Here is a 10187-nt window from a genome sequence, read left to right on the forward strand (position 1 = left end):
AAATAGAAAATGATGAGTGTCCCCTAACAGCACTGGAGTGTTATCTCATGAGAGGGAGAAATAGAGTTAGGGTGACTGGACCTCTGAAGGTAAAAAAAGAGCAGGTGAGATTTTCTTTCTTATCTCTTTCCCAGTTCAAAGAACTGCATTTTCATGTGTGCATCATGTCCCTGACTCTCCAAAGAACAGACTTCACCCTCTCTTATGCCAGGCAAGTTGTGCCTTTCTGTCAGCCCAGCTCCATGCCAACCAAAACTGAATGCCAGCTCAATATTTCCATAACCAGAACCACTTGTATCAAAATGCCTTCTATCCTATGGTGTGAAGGAATAACCACCCCATACATAAATGTTTCTCTCCCACTTATTGTTCCCCAGTCTTTATTGCTTCACAAGTGTATGTCTATGAGGAACAACAACAAAAACAAAACGGCCTATAAACTCCTTCTATGTCAACTGAGATTTTCATCCCTTTGCTGGTGGGCCTCAGCATGATGCTATCTCTGGGTGCCTCTGTGGACCAACAGCCTCGAATCTCTCCTGAGACAATTAAACTCTCTCACAGATGTGGTATGTCAAAACTGTCTAGCCTTAGACCTCATTACTACTAAACATGAAGGGACATGTGTGGTCTTGGGGGAAAAAATGTTGTTTTATGTAAATGAATCAAATGTTGTTAAACAAAATGTTAAAATTCTCAAAAAACTCCACAAGGAGTTGCTTGACCACTATAAGCTTGAGGACCCCACCACCTGGTTCTCTAACCCCTTTAGTTACTTGGCTTCTCCTGCTCTTTAGCCACCTCCTTGCTATAGGAACCCTATTGCTTATAGTCCTGTTTCATCACATTTGTCAGATAACAAATAACTAATATTGCTAAGATTTCTACTAATCACATCCTCATGCACCATTTAGTTCTATCTGGACCTATGGTAAATTATGAAAAACTCACTCAGGATGATACTTCCCCATTATATAAACAAAGGGGGAGTTGTTGGGCACTACCAGGCACAGGCTGGAGCCTTCAGGAAAGGGACCTGAGTGGCCAGGTGCAGCTAAGGACCCCCAGGCTACATGAGGTCATTCCATCTAAAAGCCAGGCACACTAAACTTAGGCTTTGCCCATAACCCTGTGACCTTTGGCCAGTTTCCTAGGAAACTCCTTATCAGTCAACAGCCTTCACACAGCCCATTCACTTGAGACCCTCTTCCCACTGCTATGCAGGTCACCTGGCTCTCTCCCTACATGTGAACATTCCTAGACATTGGCTAGCAATCTGTGAACCCACCAATCTCCTTAGGACCCTCTTCCCACTCTCAACTGCCTATAAACCCATTTCCCTGACAAATATATGAACTGTTCACAGAGACTGCCTCCAGAACATGATTCTTTCATTGCACCCACTGTCCATGGTTGCCTGGATGCTTTTGGGGAACCATAGCCCCAAGGATCCAGGGACCAACTGTTAACTCCTAGAAATTAACCACAACGTTTTTACTTCTTACCTGGCAGGGGAATATCTTTTCCCAAGGAATTGTTACTCCTTATATAACCTTGAGACAAGGACTTCTTAATCTTGCCAGTTTTAAGAACTTCCTGAGATTTATGAAGTATTCACATCCTGAGCCTTATTTACCCTCTGATCCTTGTTTACTTCCTGGGCCTTGTTCATGTCCTCATCCTTGTTTATTCACTGATCTTTATTTACCTTTTAAACCTTGTAAACTGATTGTTCCTTATTCACCTCCTAATCCTCTTTAGCCTCCTCCTTTACCACATGAGTCTTGTTCACCTCCTGAGCCTTGTTTACTTTCTGAGCCTTATTGTATCCTGTTCTTTGCCTACATCCTGAACCTCCTTCAACTCCTTAGCCTGCTTAACCTCCTAAACCTTATTTACTTCCTGAGCTTCATTTACTTTCTGATCCGTGTTTACTACCATCCTTGTCTAATTCCTAAACCTCGTTTACTTCCTGAGCCTTATCTTTATCCTGAGATTTGTTTAATCCTTGAACATTGTGTTGGTTCTTATTTACTTTCTGAACAATTTAACTTCCTGAGCCTAGTTTATCCCTAATCCTTATTCACCTCTGGAGAATTGCTTGCTTCCTGAGCCTTGCATTTCCCATCAATTCAGAACTTTCTGAGCCTTCATGAGTTTATGCTTCAATATGAAACTTCCTAAGCTTCCTTCCAGGATGGAATGTTGCAATTCAGAGGACATTTCCTTAAAACAAGGTCCATACATAGCACTGACCTGCATTTTCCTCCTAGACACTCCATACAGCTGAGGAACACAGTAATTAACTTCATCTCTCAGGAATCTTCCACATGTCAGGTCACCACTGATCTACAAGATCTAACCTAACATCACAATCAACCTGGCCCCTGGATAGTCTCACCCCATTTTTGCACAATGAAGGTGATATTTTCCAAAAACCACCAAGCTCAAAATGATGGAGCCAGATTCCAACTCAAGTCTCTTTAGTGGGGATTTAGTATAAGGGCTGTTACCTAGCCTACAATGAATATTGATTGCTTCCTCAAAGGGAACAAAAGCCCTGCCTGCTGTACTATCCACCATGACATGTTCCTGTCAAGAGTAGTCAGCCAGAATACTCTGCTGCTATAGGGCTCTTGGTTGTTTCATGATTTGCAGTGGCAAAGAACATGCCATGAACTGAACTACACTCACGTCAGACACATTCTCTTCCTTCAGCAGTGCCAGTCAGCCTCTCTCCCTCCTTTTTTTCATTCTTCCTTTCATTCATACCTCTTTTGAAAAGGTACATTGATGTTATCCTGATTCTGAACACTAAGGATTCCTGTGGACTGAATCAGCTCCTTGGAAAGATGTCTTGTGTTATCAGTTCTTATTTCTCCTTTTCTCTCTGGTTTTGTTTTTATTTCACTTCCTAGAGCCCCCAACATTGTAGTTCTGTGGACTTTTGACAAAGAAACCCTTTAACAGGCCTTGTCTTGAAGCTTCTAGTAATCTTGGCATGTGGACATGTATTGATCAACAGCTGATCAGAAAGTTCTGCATGGAATAAAAGAATTAAATGCACTCCCTAGCCTATGGCTTTACCCCATGAGTAAGACAAAAGACATAATTATGGTCACGTTTTCCACACAGTAGAAAAGTTAGCTCAAATCAAGATTTCAGAAAAAAGAAGACATTCTCTTGGGCAGCATCTTCCCCTAATTTCTACTCCTCTCCAGGCTATGCTATTTCAAAACAGAAAATAAAACCTTTCAAACACTGAACATAGGTTCTTGAGAGCAGCGGCCTTAAGCAATTTATTTATTGGAGAGTGGAAGCTAGAAAAATTTACTTTCAGAGTTGGATCTTATTTCAGTAACACACAGGTTACTCAGGCAGAGAGGCAGAGCTGCACACACAAAAAATGATCATGTCAAGCTGGCAAGATTCATCAGTAAAGTGCTTGTCTTGCACATATGAGGACCTAAGTTCAATCCCCAGAACCTACGTACAAGTGTCAGGTATAGTGGCGTGTGTCTGTCACACCATTACTATGGAGAGCAGAATGATCCTTAAAGCTTGCTGGACAGCCAGTCTAAGCTAATTGGTGATCACGCGAATGAGAGGCCTTGTCTCAAAAAAGGGTGGATATTGTGATTAAAAAAGAAGCTAAAAGTTGCACCAATTCACTAAATTACTGTAAGAGTTAATTGTTGAAAAGCTGAAACTTATCTTTGTCAGCAGATGCAAAAAACCCTAAAGAAGGAATGGTCCACAAAGGGCAGATAAGAAGGAAAGACAGTTTAGGCTTTAAAAAAGTAAAATGGAATTCATTTTAGAGTGGCCTGACTACAGAAATGATTGATATACAAATTGCCACATCTTGTTTGTTCACATACCCCCTCCTCTTGGCTATGAAAACTACAAAATGGAAATAAAATACCAGCTCAAGCACACAGCTTTTGGGGAGGCTACCTCAAGATCCTTGGTGCCCAAGTAATAAATTCCTCTACCTTCACTAATACTGGCCTTGGAGTGACCTTTCCAGAAAATTTATTCAATACCTTTCCTGAGGAGCAGCATCCAAGGTTGTCCCTTTACCTCTCTCCTTTTACACACTCACACATTCAAAGCCATATTCACAGAGAGAGATACATTTAAAAAATAAGTCCATGTTACTTAATACTTAGTACCACTACTTCAGTTAATGTCATCAAGGATCCTGTGTGGCTCTCCACATTTCAACATCCCATGAGCAAGCACATAAAATAAAGAGGGAGTGGGAACTCCAGTCATGCTAATTTTTTTACTTAGTTTTGTACTCAGTGAATATAGTCAAGTTGGTACCATTGTTAGCCTCCTCTCTTCCTCTACCCTCCACCTGGCCCCTCCTTGTTGGGGCATATGGGTTATGCATTGTGGGGTTAGCCATCAGTCATGGGTAGGGGGAAATGTCTGTGTGTCATGACCCAACATGTGGCTCTGACATTCTTTCCGCCCCATCTTCTGCAAATTTCCCTGAGTCATGTTGGGTTCATTTTAGGTCTGCTTCAGTGTCGAGGTCTTGGGAGCCTCTGTGTCTCTGGATGTCTGATTTGGTAGGAGGTGATTGTTCTCTGTTTAGATCTCCTTCTCCTTTGTGCTGGTACCAGGTTCACCAAGAAAACAGCACACTTGCTTAGGTTCAGCTGGGGCCCTTTAGAAGTATGATGGAGTGGTTCTTTCCTTAGGATCTGAAAAAGAAAAGCATATACTCCAATGGAGAGTAAAGTTAGCAGCAGATAAATGGGATAAACATTATTTTTTAGAGAATTTAATAGGTGTCGGCCCTCTTTTAGCCCACAATTGGTGGTAGCTTGATAATGGAGAGCAGGCTCATTTTTTGATCTGGTTCTGACTTTTTTTTTTTCCCAGCTCCAGCTATGGGTTTCATTCCACTGAGCATATCAGTTAGCCAAATCGAGAGCAGTTGGTTTCCCATCATGAGTGTGTGCCACTATTGCACTTGTGTGAGCATCACAACAGGTTATTTGCTGCTAAGTAGGTTAGACCATGAGTTGTTTGGACAGATATCGGTCATTTTCCCCCAGTCGCTCATGTAGCACCTTCTGGCACTAGACGTGTGTGGTGGATTGATTCAGGTGTGCCCATAAACTTAGGTGTTCTGAATGCTAGGTTCCCAGCTGATGGAGATTTGGGAATTAATACCTTCTGAAGGCAGTGTATTATTGGAGGCAGGATTATGGATGTTATAGCCAGTTTCCCCATGCCAGTGTTTGGCACACACTCTTGTTGCTATCATCTACCTGATGTTGGCCAGGAGGTGATGTCCACCCTCTGCTCATGCCATCATTTTCTGCGCCATCATGGAGCTTCCCCCTCAAGCCTGTAAGCCAAAATAAACCTCTTTTTCCCACAAGCGGCTCTTCATGGGGTGATTTGTACCAGCAATTAGAACCTGACTGCAACAGTAAAGTGTTACCTAGGAGTGGCTTTGGCCTTTTGGAGCTGATTTTCAAGAGGAATGTAGAAGGATTTGAAACATTTAACTAAGAAACGCCTTTGTAGTGCTCTAAGTACAGGTTAATGAACTATTTTGGTCAGAGTTGAAAGGCCTGAATGCACTATGAGGGTGAGAAAAAAGAGCTTTTCCTGGACTGGGCTAGTAGTTTGTGTGGGAAGCTTGTTGTTATGCCTGGGTCCTGAGAAGTTTCGCAGGGTTGCTTTGCATAGAAATGAACTGGTATGAACAGAGGGATATAGCACAGAAAGAAAAATCTTTGTGTGAACTGTTGTCCATTCAGCTGCAATTGAGAGATTACAACCACTGAGATTGGGCCAGGTGACCTGCGCTGGGGCTACAGTAAGAATGCAGACTCTTTTGAAGGGGCCTAAATGCTCAAGGAGTGTCCTGTTCTTCAAAGTCTTCTTTATTCTCCCCTGGATTAACAAATTGTCACCCTACCTGATATTGTGGAATATAAGAAATGCAAGAAAGATAGGGTCATTGAGTTTTCAATGCAGTCTTGTGTTTTGGAAATGGCCATGGGCAGTGTGAAGCAGGTTAGCTGGGTGCCTGCATGGAGACCCGATGGAGCCATTAGGATGGATTGTGGATTGCAGTGGAGACACAGTGGAGATGCCAGGACTACAAAATGGCTGCTAAGGAAAGCTGCTGGCCCTGGATAAAGTTTTCCAGGACTGTAAGTAGCCTAGCTGGAGGGGTGGAATTGGAATTCCAGAGACCTGTTGCTGGTTAGAATTATCAGACTTGGCACATTCTTACTGACTGAAGTTGTTGGACTTGGAACTACAGAGTTTGATCTTTGCTCTGATTGTTTTAAATCTTGTATTGGTTGAATATTTCTTTGCTATGCCCAATGCCATCTTTTGCAATGTGAATGTTTATTCTGTGCCATTATGGGCTTGGGGGAGATTTTTTGGTATTATTGCTATTATTGGTAGTATTGATCTTGGACTGTGGGGATGTTTAAACATCATTGGGACTTATAAAATCTATGGGACATTTAAAGCTGGGATGAATACATTGCATTTTAAATCGTGTATGGTTATCAGTTTATGGGGGCCAAGGGTGGAATATGGTGGTTTGATTCAGGTGTCCCCCATAAACTTAGGTGTTCTGAATGCTAAGTTTCCAGCTGATGAAGATTTGGAAATTAATGCCTTCTGGAGGTACTGCATTGTTGAGGACAGGTTTATGGGTGTTATAGCCAGTTTTCCCATGCCAGTGTTTGGCATACTCTCCTGTTGCTATTGTCCACCTTTTGTTGGCCAGGGGGTGATGTCCACCCTCTGCTCATGCCATTGTTTTCCTTGCCATCATGGAGCTTCCCTCTCAAGCCTGTAAGCCAAAATAAACCTCTTTTTTCCCCCACAAGCTTCTCTTGGTTGGGTAATTTCTACCAGCAATGCAAACCTGACTGTAACAATACACCAGTCATGCTAATTTTATGTCCAACTAGTCTGTAGGTTATCTGAAAAAGAACTTCCAGCTATGGGAACTGTTTTTCCAAGAGTCTCAGCCATTTTAGAAGACATCTGTTCTATCCATTTATACAAATCTATTTTCTGACCTGTGTGTCATATGCATTTGAGAAGACTTGTATGAAATGTCACAGTCTGAAAAATCACAGCCTCTGGGGGCTCACAGGCATGGACAAAGGCAGGGTTGGCTGCTCTCTCCTTCACTTGCAGATGGCTGTCTTCTTTCTGCGTCCTCACATCTATCATGAGTCTTTTCCTCATCTTACAAGGACAAACAATCAGATTGGATTGGGGCTATACCTATATGACCATATTTAATTATAACTACTTCTTCAAAGGCCCTCAATAATTCACATCTGAGATCTTAAGGATGAAGGTTTCACCTGTGAAGGTCTGGCAAGCCATAGGGGTCCCATTACATTTTCATATATATATGACCAAGATCAAACTTTGCAGTAGTGTGTGTGTGTATATGTGTGTTTGTGTGTGTGTGTGTGTACATCCATTTGCATGTGTTTGGGCATACATATGCCATGGCATGTTTGCAGAGATCAGAGGACAACATTGGGTGTTGGTCCTCAACTTCCATCTTGTTTGATGTGGAGTCTCACATCGTATACCAATGTGTTTGCCAATCTAGCTAGCCCTTAACCTTCCATGAGATTCTGTCTCTGCCTCCCTTCTCACTGTAGGTATGCTGAGTTGCAGATGTCCATGCTATTGCATATGTATTTTTTTTTAAACATAGGTGCTGGGGATCTAAATTCAGGTATTCATTGCTGCATGACAAGTACTTTATCCACTGAGGCTTCCCCCAGCCTCTTTCTCTTCTTTGATTTCCTCAGAGGGAGCCCAAAAGTTGGAGAGAAGAAGGGTACATCTTTAAGCAAGCAGGAGTCAGTTCTGTGCTAGGGAGACTTCCAGGGTACATATGTGACCTGCTGACTGGAGCAGGTATATTTTGAAGTGAGTGCTATGACTATGAAATGTTTTTTTGCTGCCATGAAAATCATAAAAAGATGAGAATAACTTTCTCAATTTGAAGGTTTCAAGTGAGTAACCCAAGAGCTTAATAAGGGAAATGAAATGATCATTAAAAATATAGACAGACTCAAAAGCACATTGCACATTTAATAAGTTCTCATAACTTGGGGCATAGAACTTTGGGCAATTATTATGTGAACTTGGTTGAACTGCTCTCTGTCTTCAGAAGAGTTTAATATCTACATGTGAGTGGATGTGATGAATATATGATCTATCACAAGTATATAAATAAATACAAATTAGCTCCATTTTCCATCATTTTAAGCATCTCTGTATAATCTGATAACTGATGTTTTTCTTATTATTTTCAGGGTATTCTGAAAAATGAGTAGAGAGAAAGGGAAATGAAACCATCTCCCTATTAAAAAAAAAGATGAGGCTAAGAAGAAAGGTCAATAGTTAAAGACATTTTCTTGCAAAGACACCCATCCTAAGTGCAATTCCACAGGCCCCGAAGTAAAGCTGAACAGGAATTTGTTTGCAGCAGCAAAAAATGAGACACACACACACACGCACGCACACACACACACACACATGTGCGCATACACGCACACATGTGCAAATGCTTTTACAAAACTAAATGAATAAAGGTTAAGAAATAGAAAGTGAACAGAGATACTCTCTTAGTTTGCTATTGTCCAGACTCTTATCTTTTCCTCCAAGGGCTCACATAGGGTACAGGTAAGGCCAAAAGTCTTCCATAAGATACCTCATCCACAAGGACAATGTCCCTTCTGAACACTTACCTGCCCTTTGGACTTCTGCTTTTCTTTTCAAGCTTACCGCTTTGTCTTGTTCAACTATTATATGAAGAAAAAGTGAAGGCTTACAGAGAAGAAAGGCACTTGAGGGTTCTGTAACTGATTTGACAGAGAGAAAATGGAGATCCTAAGCCACTAAGGGACTTGTATAAGGTCTGGCAGTGAGGTGACAATAGAACCAGACATGAATCCAGGTCTCTGGAGTTAAAGCCAAGGTTCTCTCCACTCATAAGCCTCTGAGACCATGGTCAAGGTTCTTCCTACCAATAAGACTCTGAGGTCTTTGCCAAGGGTCTTTTAGCCCACAAGCTTGGGTGGGCTTCTGGGCTGTTAGAGAGAGTCCTGTCGCTTATCACCAGGCCAAGTTAATCAATTACAAAAACAAGAAAGTGAGACAAGGAATTCTGCCACTCTAGAAATCATAGGCTTTCTTTCTTTAATGCTAAGAAATATGTTAAAATACTTCCTAGCCCACCTCTGCACTGGGTCCCAAGAAAGCCTTCTGTCAGCTCTGCACTGATTTGAAAGCTGCTTCACAGTTCACCGAGACATCATCTGCCAACTGACATAATTTTACTCCATCTGAGACACCAATGGCCAGAGGGAAGTTGTTAAGAAATAGAAGTTAGTATCTAGACAGGAGCACAGAAATATCCCATTATCCTCATTTTTCCAACAGAGTTCCTGAATGATGGGGCAAATTAGTAGCAAGTTTCAGCCAGTTCCCACTAAATACTTCTTTCTCTGGAGTTGGAAAATGCATGTGTTTCCACACAGCCTTCCTCTAGCTACCTAGAGATTCAGCCTCACAGAAGTCTGGTCATGAATCCAGTCTGTTCTCACCAAGGGGTGAGTCTGTTGATAAGCTTGACAATGAAATCACAAACACTTGTCAATAAGAGAGCAGGTGTCTGTTAAACATCTTACAGAGGAAATGAAGGGTAACAATAAATAGCAGAAAATTGTCCTTAAAAAAAAAATCACTCCTCTTCATAGGAATGACATTCATGTCAGAGGCTGTTTGGGAAAATTCTTTGGGTAGGTTTTACCTCCATCCTGACTAGCTTTCTCCACCGCTGTTCTGACTCACATCCTAGATTCCCAATTCTCAAGGCTAAAAAGATGGCTCAGCAATAAGCCTGATAACTAAAGTTCAGATCCCCAGAACCCCCATAAAGCTGAGTGCAAAGAACATATGAATGTGATCACAACACACTTACAGCAATGGGAGACAGAGTCAAGAGAATCCTAAAGCTCTCAGGCCACATAACTGACATTCCCAGTAGTGAACAATAAGAGAAGCCCCGTCTCAAAGATGGGAGAATATGGAGACTGACAGTCCAAGGCTGTCCTCTGACCACATACATGCACACACTGTAACACATGCGCTTCTAA

Source organism: Jaculus jaculus, chromosome 12, assembly GCF_020740685.1.
Source record: "Jaculus jaculus isolate mJacJac1 chromosome 12, mJacJac1.mat.Y.cur, whole genome shotgun sequence".
Lineage (NCBI taxonomy): Eukaryota > Metazoa > Chordata > Mammalia > Rodentia > Dipodidae > Jaculus > Jaculus jaculus.